General features: G+C 42.2%; 1 pseudogene; it reads left to right on the top strand.

The window, feature by feature from the left end:
* Positions 1–20,642, top strand: part of LOC108700074 — a 110,643-nt pseudogene that overhangs the window by 16,057 nt on the left and 73,944 nt on the right.

The following is a 20,642-nucleotide window of genomic DNA, read 5'->3' as shown; positions in this document are numbered from 1 at the left end:
TGTTAAAAGTTTGCTTAGTAACTGCATGTTACCTGTGTTTAAAGCATAAGAACTTTTATTGCTGGGCACAAGTTTCCAGAAAGAGACAAGTTATATGGTAGCAAGGACTGGCTACCAGCTTCTGCCTTAAGTGTTTGGGGAGCGGCTGCTTCCAGGAGAAAAGCACAAGGAATCTCCAAAGGACTGTGAGTTAACAGTTAATTTTGTTTGCTGGACTTATATTGCCCAAGTGGGAGACTGTGGGACCTTTGGGAAAAGGACATTTTCATTTATCAGTACAGCTGGACTATTTTTGTTTAGTGCCTTCCCAAAGGGTATGAACTGTTATGTTGGTGTTTAAGCTGCTGTGTTAAATAAATGCACACGTGAGATCAGCTGGAACCTGTGTACTGTCTACTGTCTGTGTGAAAGGAGTTGCTGCTGCTACTACCTAAAGAGCCATTCCCCCACAGGAGTAACTAAAACACTCAATTTCAGACGTGCAATCTTTGACAGTATAAGGGCATCTCTGCAACATATTAAGTGGGAAATGCTTTTCACAGGGTTAAACACGGAACACAAATGGGAAGTCTTTAAAATGCTGCTTAATAAATATACATGTCAGTATATTCCCCACGACATTGCAAAGCAAATCCTTCTTGATTCAATAGAAGTGTTGGTGTTGAGGTGGGTAAGAAAAGGCGTGCTTTTCAGGCTTTCAAGTTAGCTGGGACAGCCAAATCATTTATAAGGTACAATGAGGCCAATAAATCATGCAAAGAAGCTATAAGGCAAGCTAAAATTGATATGGAAAAGGATATTGCAGTAAAAAGAATCCAAAATTATTTTTTAAATATGTTAATAGTAAAAAAATGAAGCAGGAAGGAGTGGGACCTTTAGTTTCAGAGGGGGGTCAGCTGGTTAATGAAAACAAATTAAAAGCGCAGATTCTGAATTCATATTTTTCGTCTGTCTTCACAAATGAGGAACCAGTTATTGAAGGTTTCCTTCTTAATTGTCCCAATTCTAGTAATACAACTAATGATGCATGGTTCACACATGAGGAAATTCAAAAGAGACTAGAACATGTTAAAGGAATGGTTCAGTGTGAAAATAAAAACTGGGTAAATAGATAGGCTGTGCAAAAATGTTTCTAATATAGTTAGTTAGCCAAAACTGTAATATATAAAGGCTGGAGTGAACAGATGTCTAATAAAACAGCCAGAATCCAACTTCCTGCTTTTCAGCTCTCTAACTCTGAGCTAGTCAGCGACTTGAAGGGGAGCCACATGGCACATTTCTGTTCAGTGAGTTTGCAATTGATCCTCAGCATTCAGCTCAGATTCAAAAGCAACAGATATGATCCATGTGGCCCCCCCACAAGTCTCTGATTGGTTACTGCCTGGTAGCCATGGTAACCAGTCAGTGTAAACCAAGAGAGCTGAAAAGCAGGAAGTAGTGTACTGACTGACTTGTTATACATCAAATCACTCCAGCCTTTATACATTACATTTTTGCCTAACTAACTATATTAGAAACATTTTTTATTTTGCACAGTCTATCTATATACCCTGTTTTTATTTTTACACTGAACAATTCCTTTAAGATAAACAAAGGTCTGGGGCCAGATGGTATTCATCCCAGGGTACTTAGCGAGCTTAGCAATGTAATTGCCAAACCTCTTTACTGAATTTTTCAGGATTCGTTTAGGTCTGGCATAGTGCCGAGAAACTGGCGAATTGCTAATGTGGTGCCTCTATTCAAAAAAGGAACCCGTTTTCAGCCTCAAAATTATAGGCCAGTTAGTCTGACGTCAGTAGAAGGAAAGCTTTTTGAAGGGTTAGTAAAGGATAAGATACTGAACTTTATAGCAAATCATAATACTATGAGTCTATGCCAGCATGGTTTTATGCATAACAGATCTTGCCAGACTAACTTAATTTCTTTTTATAAGAAGGTAAGCAGGGACCTGGATTCTGGGATGGCAGTGGATGTGATTTACTTAGACTTTGCTAAAGCATTTGATACAGTGCCACACAAAAGGTTACTTGTTAAATTAAGGAATGTTGGCCTGGAACATAATATTTGTACCTGGATAGAGAACTGGCTAAAAGATAGACTATAAAGAGTGGTGGTAAATGGAAAATTTCTAATGTAAATTTTCTAATTGGACCACTGTTGTTAGTGGAGTACCACAGGGCTCTACACTAGGTCCCTTGCTTTTCAACTTGTTTATTAATGACCTGGAGGTGGGCATTGAAAGTACTGTTTCTGTTTTTGCAGATGATACTAAATTGTGCAGAACTATGCAGGATGCTGCTACTTTGCAGAGTGATTTGTCTAAGTTGGAAAACTGGGCAGCAAACTGGAAAATGAGGTTCAATGTTGATAAATGTAAGGTTATGTACTTTAGCAAAAATAATATAAATGCAAGTTATACACTAAATTGCAGTGTTTTGGGAGTTTCCTTAAATGAGAAGGATCTAGGGGTTTTTGTAGATAACAATTTGTCTAATTCTGGGCAGTGTCATTCTGTGGCTACTAAAGCAAATAAAGTTCTGTCTTGCATAAAAAAGGGCATTAACTCAAGGGATGAAAACATAATTATGCCTCTTTATAGGTCCCTGGTGAGGCCTCATCTGTATGCAGTGCAGTTTTGGACTCCAGTCCTTAAGAGGGATATAAATGAGCTGGAGAGAGTGCAGAGACGTGCAACTAAACTGGTTAGAGGTGTGGAAGACTTAAATTATGAGGGTAGACTGTCAAGAATGGGGTTGTTTTCTCTGGAAAAAAGGTGCTTGCGAGGGGACATGATTACACTTTACAAGTACATTAGAGGACATTATAGACAAATAGCAGGGGACCTTTTTACCCATAAAGAGGATCACCGTACCAGAGGCCACCCCTTTAGACTAGAATAAACGAACTTTCATTTGAAGCAACGTAGGGGAATCTTCACGGTCAGGACAGTGAGGTTGTGGAATTCACTGCCAGGTGATGTAATGGCTGATTGTCAGGGAGCCGGGAGCTCCCTCCAGGGAGGTTGTCTGGATCAAGGAGGAAGCCCTCTTGAGGGAACAAGATCGCGGTATCCAAAGGGTTAAACGGAGAATAGTCAGGATCAGGCAAGAGTTCACAGGCAGGCAGAATACAATCAAAGTCCAAAGTCCAGGCAAAAGGGTCAGGATACAAGGCAGGAACAATATTAGGCAATAAGGCACACAGGAAACCCAGGATATGCTTCAGGAAAGTAATCCTATTCTTGGGCGCCATTCTGGCGTCTAGTTGGAGTTTTTATTTTCAAATTTGGCGCCATTCTGACGTCATTGACGCACTTGCGCCGACGTCGGCGCGCTGACGTCATCACCCGGCGCCGCTACCCACGTGGCGGCCATGGGCGCCGCCATTTTGGGAGCGACGCCGGCGAAGATGGACGCGCCGCCCGGAGCTCCTGGGCCTGCTCCGGGCGGCGATCGTTACAGTACCCCCCCCTCACGGGGGGCCTCTGGACCACCAGGACTTGGCTTCTGGGGAAACTTGGAATGGAACTCCCTCACCAGACGAGGAGCGTGAACATCACGGTGTCCTTCCCAGGAGCATTCTTCAGGGCCAAAGCCCTTCCACTGAATGAGGTACTGAAGGGACCCTCTGGAGATTCTGGAGTCTAGGATTTTCTCCACCTCGTATTCGAGTTGACCCTCCACTGAGATGGCAGGAGGAGGAGACTGACCGCCAGAGAACCGGTTGGTGATGGCGGGTTTCACCAGAGACACGTGGAACACGTTGGGGATTCTCATCTCTGGTGGAAGCTGGAGTCTGACAGCCACAGGGTTGATTATCTCCAAGATGGGAAATGGTCCCACGAATTTTGGACCCAACTTGGGAGATGGTATCTTCAACCGGATATTCCTGGAAGAGAGCCAGACATTATCACCCACCTTGTAGAGAGGAGAGGATCTTCGACGACGATCCGCGAAAGTCTTATGAACCAGAGCACTCTTCTCTAGGTTCAACTTGGTCGCAGCCCAAATAGCAGACATATGGGCTGCGGAGTCGTCGGCAGCCGGGACGTCAGATAGCACAAAGTCTTGGGGAAAAGCTTGAGGATGCTGACCATACACCGACATGAACGGAGACCTTCCTGTAGAGGAATGACAAGCATTATTATGAGCGAATTCCGCCCATGGGAGGAGATCAGACCAGTCATCCTGGCAGAGGGATACGTGGTTCCTCAGGAACTGCTCCAGGGCTTGGTTGACACGTTCAGCTGCCCCATTCGTTTGCGGGTGGTATGCAGATGAAAACTGAAGAACAATTCCCAGGTCTTTGCATAAGGAACGCCAGAACTTGGCAGTAAACTGGGTGCCTCTATCGGAGACGATCTCCACCGGGAAACCATGCAGGCGGAAGATGTACTGGATAAAAAGCTGGGACAACTCCACCGCAGAGGGCAACTTCTTCAGAGGGATGAAATGGGCCATTTTGGAGAAGCGATCAATAACAACCCAGATCACAGTATTCCCACCGGAGGGAGGAAGTTCGACAATAAAGTCCATAGAGAGGTGCGTCCATGGACGAGAGGGTACCGGCAAAGGCTGTAACAACCCACTGGGGCGGGAATGGCTAGGCTTAGAAGTGGCGCAGACATTACAAGCAGCCACAAAGTCCTTTACATCCTTGCGGATATCAGGCCACCAGACTAGGCGTCTCAGGAGTTCAAGGGTCTTAGCCGAACCAGGATGTCCAGCTTGCCTGGAGCAGTGGGTTTGTTGCAGGATGGCCAGGCGAAGTTCTGGAGGGACGAAGGCCATGCCAATCGGAGTATCTTGAGGAGCCGAGGATTGCCCAGCCAGAATCTGGTCGGCAAATTGGGGATACAGAGAGGCAATGATCTTGACTGGTGGAATGATTGGTTCCTGTCTCTCAGGGTCACGGTCCACCGGAGTGAAGCTACGAGACAAGGCGTCGGCCTTCAGATTTTTGGAACCTGGGCGATAAGTCAAAACAAAGTTAAATCGGGAAAAGAAAAGGGCCCACCTGGCTTGTCTGGGATTTAGCCTCTTGAGGGACTGTATGAACTCCAGATTCTTGTGATCAGTGAAAATCTGGACAGGAATTTCAGAACCCTCCAGGAGGTGACGCCATTCTTCAAGGGCAAGCTTGACTGCCAAGAGTTCTCGATTCCCGACGTCATAGTTCTGCTCTGCGGATGAGAACTTCTTGGAGAAAAACGCACAGGGGTGCAATTTTCCATCAGAGGAATGTCTCTGAGACAGGATAGCTCCGGCTCCGACTTCAGAAGCATCAACTTCGATGCAGAAGGGTAGTGCAGGATTGGGATGTCGAAGAACAGGAGCGGACGTGAAGGCCTCTTTCAAGGACTGAAAGGCTTCTATAGCAGATGGAGGCCACAGGCTGGGTTTACCCCCTTTTCGGATGAGGGCCAGGATAGGTGCAATGCGGGAAGAGAACCCCCGGATGAACTGTCGATAATAATTAGCAAATCTGATGAATCTCTGGATTGCTTTGGTACTCAGTGGGAGAGGCCACTCCTGGATGGCCGACACTTTCACGGGGTCCATCTCAAATCCCTCTGGAGAGATAATGTATCCTAGGAAGGGGATCTTGGATACCTCGAAAACACACTTCTCCAACTTGGCGAAAAGAGAGTTCTTCCTCAGACGAGAGAGTACCTCCTTCACCTGGGAGCGATGACTTTCAAGGTCCTTGGAAAAGATCAGGATGTCGTCCAAGTATACGACTACGAACCTTCCTAGGAGATCTCGGAACACATCATTCACAAACTCCTGGAAGACGGCAGGGGCATTGCATAGGCCGAAGGGCATAACGAGATATTCATAGTGCCCATCCCGAGTGTTGAATGCCGTCTTCCATTCGTCACCCTCCCGGATGCGAATGAGGTTGTAGGCCCCCCGGAGATCCAACTTGGAGAAAATCTTGGCCCCTTTCAGCTGGTCAAAGAGCTCGGCAATCAGGGGCAGAGGGTATCTGTTTTTCACGGTGATCTTATTCAGACCCCGATAGTCTATACAAGGCCGAAGGCCTCCGTCCTTCTTCTCCACGAAGAAGAACCCAGCCCCTGCAGGAGAGGTAGAAGGGCGGATAAACCCCCGCTGGAGATTTTCTTGGATGTACTCCTTCATAGCGGTAGTCTCTGCAGGAGAGAGAGGGTAGGTGCGCCCTCTGGGGGCATAGCTCCAGGCAGGAGTTCAACCGGACAGTCGTAGGAGCGATGTGGGGGAAGGAACTCTGCAGACTTTTTACAAAACACATCGGAAAATCCCTTGTAAGTGGAGGGGAAAGTCTTTAATTCCGCAGAGGAGACATTCACTTTCTCGAGGGGTTTTGGCGGAAGGCAATGTTGCAGGCAAAATAAACTCCAACGAGAGATCTGCCCAGTGGACCAGTCTATGGTGGGGTTATGCAGACGTAACCATGGAAGACCCAATATCACTGGAGTAGAAGGACAGGGGATGATGAAGAATGAAAGTTTTTCTTGATGCAGCGCCCCAACTTGTACAGATAGTTCCGCCGTGAACTTTGTGACGAATTCAAACTCCAGGGGTTTGTCATCTATGGCAGTAATTCGCAGGGGAGAAGACAATGGAAGCAGAGGAATCTTCATGCGTTCGGCAAAAAAGGCATCCATGAAATTGCCATCCGCTCCGGAGTCGAGGAAGGCCCTTTCGAAGATAGACTTACTTGCCAGGTGAATCTGCAAAGGAAGGAGAAGCCTGCGTGAATTTTCTTGATACTTCTCCAGAGAACCTCGAGTGATGCCCCCTACATAAGAAACCTGAGACATACCTCGGGGTACAAAACTCTTGGCTTTGGCAGGACAGGCGTTGGCAAAATGGGAATGCCCACCACAGTATAAACAGAGACCTGCCATACGTCTTCGGAGTCTTTCCTGCTCGGAGAGGCGAGTCTTTCCTACTTGCATGGGTTCCTCCAAGGGAGACATCGACATATGGGTCACAGGAACAGCGGGTGTTTGCAGAATCGGCCTTTGAAAGCGAGGGGCCAACATGGGAGAAAATCGTCTACTGCGCTCTCTCTCCACCTGGTGCTCTCTGAGACGAGTGTCCACCTTAATGGATAGAGCGATCAACCCTTCCAGGGTGTCAGGAGTCTCTCTGGAGACGAGATCATCTTTGATGCGAATGGATAGGCCTTGGTAGTATACAGCCTTGTAAGCGTCATCACACCAGGAAGTCTCCGCCATCAGTGTTCGGAAGTCTATAGCATACTCATTGACACTGCGGCTTCCTTGCCGGAGCTGCAAGAGACGGGCAGGGGCGTTCGTAACCCGACCTGGAGCATCAAAGACTATACGAAAAGCTTGGAGAAAGTCTTTAACATCAAAAGTCAGCGGGGAATTCTTCTCCCAAAGAGACGTTGCCCACTCCAGTGGCTTGCCTTCCAATCGAGACATCACATACCCCACCTTGGAACGCTCGCTTGGAAACTGTGTGGGTTGGAACTCAAATTGAATTTGGCATTGCGTGGCAAATCCCCTGCAGGCTTGTGGGTCCCCACTGAAACGAGGGGGAGGTGGAATGCGAGGCTCACCTGTCGGGTAGCTTGTGTTCGTGGGGGCTGCCGCCATGGGGGGATCCCCAGTAGGTGGAGCAGTAGAGGACGCAGAAGGCACTTGAGCCAGCAGGACATCGAGTGCTTGCCCAATGCGAACTTGCTGGTTTTCGTAGTCCTCCATGCGGGATGCCAGTCCGCGGAGCGCTCGTCCGACATGAGGTGTGGCTTCCTCAGAAGGATCCATGGCCCAAGAATAATGTCAGGGAGCCGGGAGCTCCCTCCAGGGAGGTTGTCTGGATCAAGGAGGAAGCCCTCTTGAGGGAACAAGATCGCGGTATCCAAAGGGTTAAACGGAGAATAGTCAGGATCAGGCAAGAGTTCACAGGCAGGCAGAATACAATCAAAGTCCAAAGTCCAGGCAAAAGGGTCAGGATACAAGGCAGGAACAATATTAGGCAATAAGGCACACAGGAAACCCAGGATATGCTTCAGGAAAGTAATCCTATTCTTGGGCGCCATTCTGGCGTCTAGTTGGAGTTTTTATTTTCAAATTTGGCGCCATTCTGACGTCATTGACGCACTTGCGCCGACGTCGGCGCGCTGACGTCATCACCCGGCGCCGCTACCCACGTGGCGGCCATGGGCGCCGCCATTTTGGGAGCGACGCCGGCGAAGATGGACGCGCCGCCCGGAGCTCCTGGGCCTGCTCCGGGCGGCGATCGTTACACTGATTAAGTTAATGCCTTTAAGAATGGCTTGGATGATTTTTTGGATAGACATAATATCAAAGGCTATTATGATACTAAACTCTATAGTTAGTATAATTATGGGTATATATAATTTGTGTGAAAGTAGCGAGGGGTGTGTGTATGGATGCTGGATTTTCATTTTGAGGGGTTGGACTTGATGGACTTTGTCTTTTTTCAACATGATTTAACATGTTCTAACATTCAAAATAGATCACTGTCTTTCCTCTTCAATCCTCCTATTTTCAAACCTTTACCAAAATGAGTGTTTTTAACTAAATTTCTCAAAAACAGCTTTAAAGTATTGCATCATACAGCTTCTTATCTCCCGTGTCTTTAGGTACTTAGGTATAACATTATGCTGCAGTTTTAGATTGGATGCCTGCAACATCTAGGAATGTTTTCTTATGATTATAAAAAGAGCAAGAATCTCATATTTGATACATCTTTTTTTTCGCTTTCTTGGCCTATTCTGCCAATTAGGGGTTAAGAGTGTCCAGCTAGTGTATGAGCATGGGTTACACTGTGAAACTACACTCAGGGCAGAGCCTTCGCTAAATGGAAGCTTCCCCTTTAGGGCTAGTCCACACGGGGAGATAGCGATGCGTTTGCGGCGACAAAGCGCCGCGACAGTCGCCGCGACCGGCGCAGGCGACAGTTTTGTATGGGCGCCTATGTAAAAACGCCTGTGCTAACCACACGAGGCAATGCGCTTTTCAACAGTCGCCTGAAAATGCCTCGCCCTAAGTTAGAAATACTTTTTACAAATCACACCTTTGAGTCATTTACAGCCCCTGTATCTTTAGGTTTTGTTCATTTTGCTGCAGATAAATATATGGTGCCCAAGGAGAATTAGGGTTTTAATGATATCTACATGGCATACATAGAAGAACTGCTAACATCAAAAAGTTCATAAATGCTTCATGTTTAATAAAATATTTCTAGAAAAAAAAGATGTATCAAATATGAGATTCTTGCTCTTTTTATAATCATAAGAAAACATTCCTAGATGTTGCAGGCATCCAATCTAAAACTGCAGCATAATGTTATACACAGGCGTTTTTACATAGGCGCCCATACAAAACTGTCGCCTGCGCCGGTCGCGGCGACTGTCGCGGCGCTTTGTCGCCGCGACCGCAAACGCGTCGCTATCTCCCCGTGTGGACTAGCCCTTAAGATGGTGTAAAACTACAACCCACAGGCTAATTAGTGTTGATACTAGGAGGTTCTTTATGCAGTAAAACAGGTGAGATGGTTTATTGGACAGAATATGCGAAGGCAATTGACCACAGGTTTACTCACGCAGGAGCTGTAGTAGGAGTTAGCATATCACAGAGGAGAAAGGATAGCATGATGATGATGCAGCATGTACAGATGTCACTCCTCAAGTCAAACAGTAGGAAGAATATCTCACTCTCAAAGACCAGCGACCAATGTGAAACAGGATCAATCAAGTAGGGGTCAGGCAGTGCTCTGCTAAACTGAATTCCCTATCTCTGAGTTCCCTACACTAAAGGCAACCTTAGAAGCCTTTGGGAGGCTACTCCCCGCTATTCTCCTTGATGGAGCATACAACTGCTCATACTACATAAATCTGGCTATCTCTCTCTCCTAGAGAGACTATTACAGATCTGCCCTAATGATAGCTAATCCTCATTCACGGGATTTCCTGGTTCCCGACTTCAGCACCAAAGGTATAGGTCCCTTTGGGGTAAATGGCTTACTGGGGCCTTGGTGATCCCAGGCTCAATGGGAAACACCTAGCAGCACAGACACCAGGTGCCAAAGAGGAAGAGGCCACTCCCTGCACAACACTATATTGCAGTGTTGCAGGGGAGTGTCATTACACTCTTTGTCCAATAGGTGCAGATGTTACACTTAACCAGTATAAAGGGCTTGGCCCAATAACAAGGGAAAAGAGAACTAAAAGAAAGGTAGGGGATTAACTCTATAGGAGCCTAATAGATCCTATAGGTCCCTACATATTTTATCTCTGCCTCCATGCTGTACTGCAGCTTGCACATTGCTCTATCAGATTCCAAACGTCCATAGTTGCAGGGTGGGGCAAATGGCACTTCATTTTGTTCTCTCTTGATAACTATGCTGGCCAGAGACTTAAAGGAGAACTAAAGCCTAACTAAAGTAGGCTATAAATGTTGCACATTTTGTTTTGGGGTTCTGTACCAGCCCAAGGCAACCACAGCCCTAACAGGGAAGATCTGTGCCTACAAAGATGCCCCTGTAGCTCCCCATCTTCTTTTCTACTGGTTTAATGTACAGTACACATAGAATATAAATGTCACAATATAAGGCTGATTAATAATTAATACAGATAATTTCTACATGGCAGCACAGAAACCAGTGCAACTAGCATGAGAATTTAATAATCAGACCTCTAGCATCAGCTTATATTACAGACCACCTTCGTTTTCTGCTTGATAATTTGCGACAACCCCTAAGCTTAGCTTCTCAACAGCTGCTCAGAGCCCACTGAGTGTGTGAGTGTCGCAGACACTTTCAAAGATGGTGACCCACCCATGACAAGTTTGAAGTCCTGGATCAATGCTGCTATTGAGAAGCTGAAACTTTAGGCTGATGCAATAAGTTCAGTATATAAAATATGGCATTTTTAGCCATATTAATTTTAAAGGTTTAGTTCTCCAAAGTGACGCATTCTATGACGTTATTTCCAAATGTATGTTTTATTGACCCTTTTCCAGCTAACGATAGCTGTATCTGTTGTTTATCTTAAAGGGATACTGTCATGGGAAAACATTTTTTTGAATCAGTTAATAGTGCTGCTCCAGCAGAATTATGCACTGAAATCCATTTCTCAAAAGAGCAAACAGATTTTTTTATATTCAATTTTGAAATCTGACATGGGGCTAGACATATTGTCAATTTCCCAGCTGCCCCAAGTCATGTGACTTGTGCTCTGATAAACTTAAATCACTCTTTACTGCTGTACCGCAAGTTAAGGTGGCCATACACGGAGAGATCCGCTCGTTTGGCGATGTCGCCAAACGAGCAGATCTCTCCCCGATATGCCCACCTTGATGTGGGCAATATTGGGCTGATCCAATCGTGGGCCCTAGGGCCCAACGATCGGATCCTAACGAATGGTAACGGGCTGGTCGGATCACGGGAACTGGATTTTTAGTCCCATCCGATCGAGATCTGGCCGACTTTCGGCCAGATCTCGATCGGGGAAGCCCGTCGGGGGGGCTCCATACATGGGCCAATAAGCGATGTCGCCAAACGAGTGGATTTTCCCCCCGATATGCCCATCTTGATGTGGGCAATATCGGGCTGATCCAATCGTGGGCCCTAGGGCCCAACGATTGGATCCTAATGAATGGTAACGGGCGGTCGGATCACGGGACCGCATCAACGAACAGATGCGGCCGCGATCCAACGGGATTTTTAGTCCCATCCGATCGAGATCTGGCCGACTTTCAGCCAGATCTCGATCGGGGAAGCCCGTCGGGGGGGCTCCATACACAGGCCAATAAGCAGCTTTTATCGGCCCGTGTATGGCCACCTTTATAGTGATATCACCCCCTCCCTTTTCCCCCCCAGCAGCCAAACAAAAGAACAATGGGAATATAACCAGATAGCAGCTCCCTAACACAAGAAAACAGCTGCCTGGTAGATCTAAGAACAGCAATCAATAGTAAAAACCCATGTCCCACTGAGACACATTCAGTTACATTGAGAATGAAAAACAGCAGCCTGCCAGAAAGCATTTCTCTCCTAAAGTGCAGGCACAAGTCACATGACAGGGGCAGCTGGGAAATTGACAAAATGTCTAGCCCAATGTCAGATTTCAAAACTGAATATAAAAAAATCTGTTTGCTCTTTTGAGAAATGGATTTCAGTGCAGAATTCTGCTGGAGTAGCACTATTAACTGATGCGTTTTGAAAAAAACATGTTTTCCAATGACAGGATCCCTTAAAAGACTTTTAGAGCTGCAAGTTTTAAGCTTTATCACTTGGAGCCACTTGCCCTCTATTTGGCAGCCAGGCATATCTTTGCTACAGGCAGCAGCAGCAGAAAAGCTCCCTTGGCTATACCAAATTGACACAAAAATTCTCTAAATGCAATACACTGCACAAAATGCAAAATATGCACCAGAAATGAAAAAAGTTAGTCCTTTAGTTTAGTTTCCTCCTGCCAGTCCTACTTCAGTCTCTCAACTGTGGAATGCTTCATATAGGATAAAAAATGGATCAGCGCCTTTGGCAACGGAGTCAAACTCACCAGAAACAAAAAAGAAAAAAAAGGGAGAATAAATGGACATATAGTGTAGTATTTTTGAGATGGTAGTTTCACACCAAGTGCTTGTGTGTAGAATTTATATTGTGTTTCATTAATTCCCCTTTTCCAGATTCCCCTTTATTTTAGTCCTCCACTTGGGGGGCTGTGCTTATTTTCACTTTACAGCATGCATGTGTGTCTTCCACCAAGGAATGACTAAAGTGCCTACTTACAGGACGTTTAATTTTTAGATCACGTGTAGTAGTGCTTTCCTTTCACTTTATGGCATATATACGTGACTTCCACCAAGAAATTACTAAAGTGCCTACTTACAAGACCTTAATCTTTGGATCACATGTAATAGTGCTTTGTGTCCCTCTCCTCTTCTCTCACTCCATACAATCACTCCCACATAGAATAGAGACTTATATTGTGTAGTATGTTTTAAAAAATATTTAAAAAAATATATAAAAAATTTTTGCACTCACATTTTAATCAGGTTTCACAAGCGTTTCTATAAAATTATAGATGACAGTTTTGGCAAACAAACTATATTAGAAACATGTTTTATTTTGCAAAGCCCATCTATTTACCCAGTTATTATTTTTACACTAAACTGTTCCTTTAAAAGCTGGGCAGAGGCAGGAGAGGGAGGCAAATGATAAATAATAATACAAGAGGTCTTCTCCGGGCGTAACGCCTCCTGGATCCTTCTATCCAACAAAAAAAGAATATGGAAAAAAGACAAAATGGAGGAACAGAACAAGTTTCCTTTCAATCGACTCAGGAGAGGAAGACAAAAGAATGAGAACATCGAAATACCCACTGAGAGAGAGACTGAAAAGGTTCTAAATATTTCTGACAGAACTTTAACTTAAGAGGAGTCAAATATCTTACTTATTGTCCTACAAAAACTATAACATGTTTGATACAGTAATTGATATCAATAGTTTGAAAAATGTTGTTGAAAAAACATTTCTTTAAAGGAGAAGGAAAGGTTAAAACTAAGTAAGCCTTATCAGAAAGGTACACCTAAATATACCAGTAAACCCTCAAAGTAGTGCTGCTCTGAGTCCCCTGTCAAAAGAAACATTGCATTTCTTTCCTTCTATTGTGTACACATGGACCTCTGTATCAGACTCAGTTTGCTCCTCTTCTCCCCCCCCTTCTCTGCTGTAATCTGAGCCCAGAGATATGTGAGCAGAGAGAAACTCAGGCAGGAACCGAAGTCACACCAAGCTAATACTGCAGCTGCTATCCTTTAAGGAGAATTCAACCATTTTCCAAAAAAAAAAACCCCTACCCTCCCAGCTGCCCCCTGGGGAAATGCCCCAAACTTTATACTTACTCCTCAGCGCAGATTCCATCTTCCAGGTCTTCGATAAGCTCAGTGGGAGACCAGCGATGTGGCGCATGCACAGCAATTAACCGGTTTGCGACAACTGCGCATGCGGCAAAATGGACAGAAATTGCCAAAGTGCCGGAAGAAGACATGAAGACCCGGAAGATGGCTGCGGTGAACTCCGATGCCTGAATCTGCACCGAGTGGTAAGTATAAAGTTAGTGGCATTTCCCGGGGGGCAGCTAGGCTGGGGGGGATTAGGAAGGGAGGTCTACGTGGGGTGGGGGGTAGGGTTTTTTTTTGGAAAACGGTTGAATTCTCCTTTAACAAACAGAGAACTTCTAGAGCTTTTTACTCAGGTATGGTAAAACATTCTACAGAATAAATATAGCATTCTAGCTTGCACTATTGCAGCTAATCTAGTGGCAATAAAATGCTTCCAGAGCTTTCCTTCTCCTTTAATGAGGATATGCGGGAATCTACAAAACAGAAAATTTAATCAAATTTTCAGTTTATAGTTTTCCTAACTTCAAGGAATTAAAAACAATTATTTATTTATTTAGAAAATCTACAGCGAAACACTAATCCCGACTTAAGTAAGGTTTGATTTGAATTCACCAAGAACAAATTTATATCTTAAAGGAAAACTATACCCCCCAAACAATGTAGGTCTCTATAAAAAGATATCGCATAAAACAGCTTATATGTAAAACCCTGCTTCATGTAAATAAACCTATTTAATGATAATAATATACTTTTCTAGTAATATGTGCCATTGGGTAATCATAAATAGAAAATTGCCGCCGCCCCCTGGGATCGTATGATTCACTGTGCACGCAAACATACCAACAAACCATACTTGTTAGGTCACATGAGCCAAGAGTTCTGTTTTTTGCTTCAACACTTCTTCCTGTTACAGTTAGAGTTGTAGTATTTCTGGTCAGGTGATCTCTGAGGCAGCACACAGACAATCACGAAATGGTGGCTCAAGGCAAGAGATGTAAAAGGGCAATATTTACTTAAATATATAGACCAGTTTGGTAAGATTCTTTAATATGCCACTTAATATGATATAAACTATCTGTTGCTTAAGTATTCATTTTGGGGGGTATAGTTTTCCTTTAATCTAATTTTTACCATGTTTACTTAAAGGATCATATAATAAACATGTTTCAGAAAAACATAGAAATTGAACTTACAAATTTACATAATGAAGTAAATATTACCAATAATCATTCATTACATAAAGATAACCTTACATTCAGAGAAAAACAAGCTTTAAATAATCGTAAAAAATATCAAACCATTGTATTCCGAAAAGCTGATAAAGGTTGCCAAATTGTTATTTTGAATAAAGGTGATTATCTAACAGAAGCAAATCGTCAATTATCAGATTCCTCTTCATATAAACAGTTAAACAAAAATCCATCTGAAAAATTCAAATTACAATTGGAGAATCTAATATTAAATGCATTGCAACATAACATCATAGACTAAACCACTGCTACTAGAGAATCCTAAAACAGCAATATTTCGTTATTTTCTGAAAACACATAGACCAAGTAGACCGTTACCCAATTATAACTGGTATCGGTTCTCTAGGAGAAAATATATGTGAACTTATAGATCATTTTTTGCAACCCTTAGGGGCAGATTTATCAAGGGTTGAATTTTGAGGTGATGGGAGTTTTTAAACTCCCATCAACTCGAAAATTCAAATAAAAAAAGACCAACAGATATTAATTTAAAAAATCTATTTTTTTACCTTCAAGTGAATAGGCTGCATTCGATCAAATAAAATGTGGATCGCATTCGTATTTTAAAAAAAAATAAAAAACTTTGATTTTTCAAAGTCCACCAAATGGCTCCAAATAGGTTCTAGGAGGCCCACCATAGGCTAAAACAGCAATTTGGCAGGTTTTAGATGGTTAATAGTCAAAGAGAAATTTTGATATTCGCATTTCTGAATTTTTTTGAAACTCAAATCGAATTTGGACTATTCCCTATTCGAAATACACTAAAATTAGCTCTAAATTCGAATTTAAAAATGAGATTTTTCAGTTTGACCCTTGATAAATTTAGTGTAATTTAGTATTCAGACTACCCAGCTATTTAAAAAATAGCGGCCATATTATACATGCGTTAAGTACATTTCATTGGGACACCACTTATAAATGGGCATAAGATGATTGATGATGTCTCTTTATACTCATGCATTCCACATAATTTGGGTCTACTTGCAATTGAATATCATCTTAAACATTATAGCACATATAATATTAATCTCTTTCAGACTACAAGCCATTCACTTTTTATTCACACAGAATATTTTTCTTTTAAATGATGAATATTATTTACAATGTTGTGGAATGCTTATGGGTGCGAAATTTGCACCACTCTATGCTAATCTTTTTTTTAGGATGGTGGGAAGAACTTTTACTCTGAATATATACAATACTATGGTTGTTTCTAACAATCTGGTCAGGTATACAAGAACTTTTCACTGAATTCCTTTCTTAGAAGGAGAGATATTGGTTAAATCTGTAACTTTCCATTGGATTCTTACACTAGTTGTGACCAGATGCATATAGAAAAATCTTCTGTAGCCCATATATGAAAGGTAAAGGTTGTTGAAGTTGCAGCAGGTTGAGAAAAGGGGTAGTTGTTAGGGAGGGGGTCATACCTAAGCAGTGATAATATATGTGTCTATTTCCAACTTGCTTGTTAAAGTGATTGGTCACACTTTTTGCAGTTCATTTGGTTTCAGATTGTTCACTAGAGATAAATACTTTTCCCAATTACTTTCTATGTTCTATTCATGACCGTTTTTCTGATATTGAAGTGTAAAATTAGATTTTTCACCTTCTAAAGCAGCTCGGGGGGGGGGGGGGGGGGTCACGATTCTTTAAATGTTCAAAATTGGTATTTTTAGTTGATACATTTGTTTCATTAAAGGCAGCTGTTAGAATTGATACAATAGTTGCTAATATTTTCCAGATGCTGCTGAGAACTGTTTTGACTAATTGTATCAATTAAATGAAGCAAATTGTAATAGTTCAGAGTGCTCCTGGATCACTAAGCTGCCTAACTGAAACCCCAGAGACAACAACATTAGATTTCAATTTTTGGAAAAAAGTAAAAAACAGTAAAAAATAAAAGATGGAAAATAATTGAAAAAGTCGTCATTTATGGTGAACAATCTAAAAACTACTGAACTGAAAAAAAGTATCCCTTTAAAGGGACATTTCACCTTTAAATTAACTTTTAGTATTATGTAGAGGGTTATATTCCAATAAACCAATTTACAATTGTTTTTTATTTATTGTTATTTGGCTTTTTATTGAGCAGCTCTACACTATTCAATTTAAACAAATTTTGTTAAAAGGGTCCAATTTTCTCTAGTAACCATTTGAATAAGAGATGAGTAGAAGATGGCCCGAGTAATAAAAAGTAGCTGCAACATTAAATTTGTAACCATATCGAGCATTTATTTTTGTATGCAGTCAGTGGCCTCTATTGAAAAGCTAAAAAGAGCCAGAAGAAGGTAAATCATTAAAAAAATACAAAAAAAAGAAAAAATTAAGGTCAATTGAAAAGTTGTTTAGTTTTAGCCATTCTATAACATAGAATATGTTATAAAGTTAATTTAGAGGTGAACCATGCCTTTAATAGTACAGCTTACTGGGACGTTTTCAATCATCTCTGCCAGCTCACAACAAGTTAGATTTAAGAAGATGGTCAGTGTAATTGTTGTTTCAATATATGGACTTCTTTTCCTGAGCACAGTTTATACAGTTTTATTAATACAGAAATCACCATATTGAGGCGCTTCTGAATTTCTGTTTGTGCCATGCCAGAGAATGTTTCATTGTAGGCCCATGTTTTGCTGCCACACATCATTGTTGTTGCTTTAAGCTGTATGAAAAAACTGAACATAAGGGAACAGTTGCAATAAATGAGAAGGAATCTAAGATACAAAGAATGCTGGTGTCTGGGGACAGGAAAGCAGTCATGGTATTATGGCACTTTTGTTATTTTGCATTCTTAATGTTTGTTTTTAATTTGCTTTACACCTGCTGCCTATGTTTTTTTGGCTTTGTTTCCAATTCCTGCTCTGTAGTTTTCCTCCTGGGCCTCACAAAACATAAAGGCACAGGCAAAAGTGATTTTGAACATCTAATATACTCCCCCTAATATGACCTTGCTTCTTTCCTCAGGTGCTGCACAGACTCCCAGGGAAGACTGCATGGCAGGTTATAAGGAAGGACAATTCAAGGCATTTTTTAGATGCAGCAAAGGTATTAATAATGTAATTTTATGCTGGCAGCTGGGAAAGTGAGGTACAATGCCCCCAGAGCATTCCTCAGTTTAGCCTTCATATTAAGCAACCTTCAACATAATGTCTTATTTTATGTGCACGCAGCAATATCTCCCCTGTCTGTAGAACTAAATAAAACATATACAATGCAAGCATTTTTTCCTTCACTTTTAACCAATGTACCCTAATCGGCAAAACAAAAAGAATTTGATTTTGCCTCAGGTCTGTGAATGCCTATCATGAAATATACTTTGGCTTAGCAGGTTACATTGTTTCCTCATTTACTTGTTTTGACAGTTCTGCTCCACTATAGCATTAAAGCGAAACCTTGTTGCTAGGGTCAGTACCCAGAGCATCAATTTTTAATTAGTTTGATTGTTTACAGTTTTGGAGAGAAGAACAGAAAGCTGGTTTAACAGAACAGTGCCTTTATAATATCAAACTTAAAAGGGTCGTCCACCAGATAACCAATTCTTAGCACAGTGAGGACGTAATACCAATCACATTCCCACCATATATAATAGTTTTTTTAATGGTTTTTTTTAATGGTTTTAATGGTTTGTAAATGCTGTTGCTATTGACAGCAGTATTTATCATTTTCTGGGCCTTTCTCTAGGGGCAGTGACATATACTGCTGTTTGTTGTTTGGAAAGGCGTTTTTGAAGATTATGCAATTTGCGTATTTTAGCAGAGACAATTGTCAGAATTGCAGGTTATACAGCAGGCTATATTCTGGTGCAACAAATAGTACCATGTGTCATTGTCCAAAGGTTAAAGTAACGGTAACACTAAAAAATGGAAATGTTTCAATGGAATGACAATACTTGTGCCCTGACCTGGTACAACTGGTGTGTTTGCTTCAGAAACACAACAATAGTTTATATAAACAAGCTGTTGTGCATGCCATGGGGGTAGCTATTCAAGCACAGGATACACAGTAGATGACAGATATGTTCTGTAGAATCCCATTGTATACTAAAGAGCGGATCTGTTATCTGCCATTTAGCCTATGCCTTTTCTCCCTTTTCAGCTTTGAATGGCTGCCCCATGGCTAGTAAATAAATTCAACTGGCACATAGGTCTTAATTGCAAGCAGGGACAACCCTTGCTACACAGCAGTTTTTGTATATAAACTATTGTAGAGTTTATTAAATAAGACACCAGTTTCACCAGTGTTACTGTTCTTTTAACACTGCATGTGGTGTTGATCCCACTGCTGAGTCTTGTGAACATTGACAGGTACTGTATCCACCTGTCGGTGCTAACACAAGGCCAAATTAATTGCCAGGCCCAAAATCCTTCCCATTAGTTAGTACCTGTCAATGTTCACAGGACACTGAGCTGGTTGGATTATTCGCCTCCAGCTGAGAAATTGTCAGATGTGACATTAGTCTAAAACAATGTAACAGGAGTTTGTTCTCCTCTAGGTCTTAATCAGTGTTAATTAGGCAGCTTGCCATATTGTTTCAGGAGTCAGAGAGAATTTAAACATCAGATTTATATTTCATTTAATAGCAATTACATTTTCAAATTATTTAGAACTATTGAAAATGTTGAATTTATATTTGGAAGGTGCCTAGAATAACATTTTCTTTCATTAAGCAGAAAACTGCCTTTGGGTGTTCTCTACAGTGTACATAAAAATAACTAATCATTTCCTGTGTTATCAGACAAAGGGACACTGTATGCATCATCATTTACAGTAACTCGGTAATACTCAAAATATGGCTGCCATTGATCTGGTTTGCAACTTCTTTCATTTGAGGCAGAAGGGTACTAGGCTTGTATGTTAACTCAGAGCAAATAGATAAATAAAACACTCTTTGCTGAAAAATTGGCAGGTAAAGAAAAAGGCTACATGATGAGGAACAGTGACATATTTGGTGCTGTATCTTCAATGTCTTGGGTCCACTGTACTTGTGGGCATTCATTCACAGCAGCACTATGACTTGTGTACACTACTTAGCAAACGTAGAGAAGAACAGCACCTTGTTAATGAATAAAAAAGGCCTTTATTTGAATATGGCACAGACCAGTTTACAGCAATGTTTCAAGTCGTTCCCCCGGCTTTTTTTCAAGCACTACTACTACACTACTTGCCATGCAAGTGCAGAGATGTAAATCATTATTGTGTGATAATACTAGGGATGCACCGAATTCAGGATTCGGCCAGGATTCGTCCTTTTTCAGCAGGATACCGAATCCTTCTGCCTAGCCGAACCGAATCCTAATTTGCATATGCAAATTAGGGTCAGGGAGGGAAATCACGTGACTTTTTGTCAAAAAAAGGAAGTAAAATTTTTTTTCCCCTTCTCATCCCTAATTTGCATGTGCAAATTCAGTTCAGTATTAGGCCGAATCTTTCGTGAAGGATCCGGGGGTTCGGCTGAATCCAAAATATTGGATTCTGTGCATCCCTAGATAATACAGCATATTGTATCT

The sequence above is a fragment of the Xenopus laevis genome, chromosome 8S (genome assembly GCF_017654675.1).
Source record: "Xenopus laevis strain J_2021 chromosome 8S, Xenopus_laevis_v10.1, whole genome shotgun sequence".
In the NCBI taxonomy this organism is placed as follows: domain Eukaryota; kingdom Metazoa; phylum Chordata; class Amphibia; order Anura; family Pipidae; genus Xenopus; species Xenopus laevis.
This window is presented reverse-complemented; position numbering and strand designations above follow the sequence as displayed.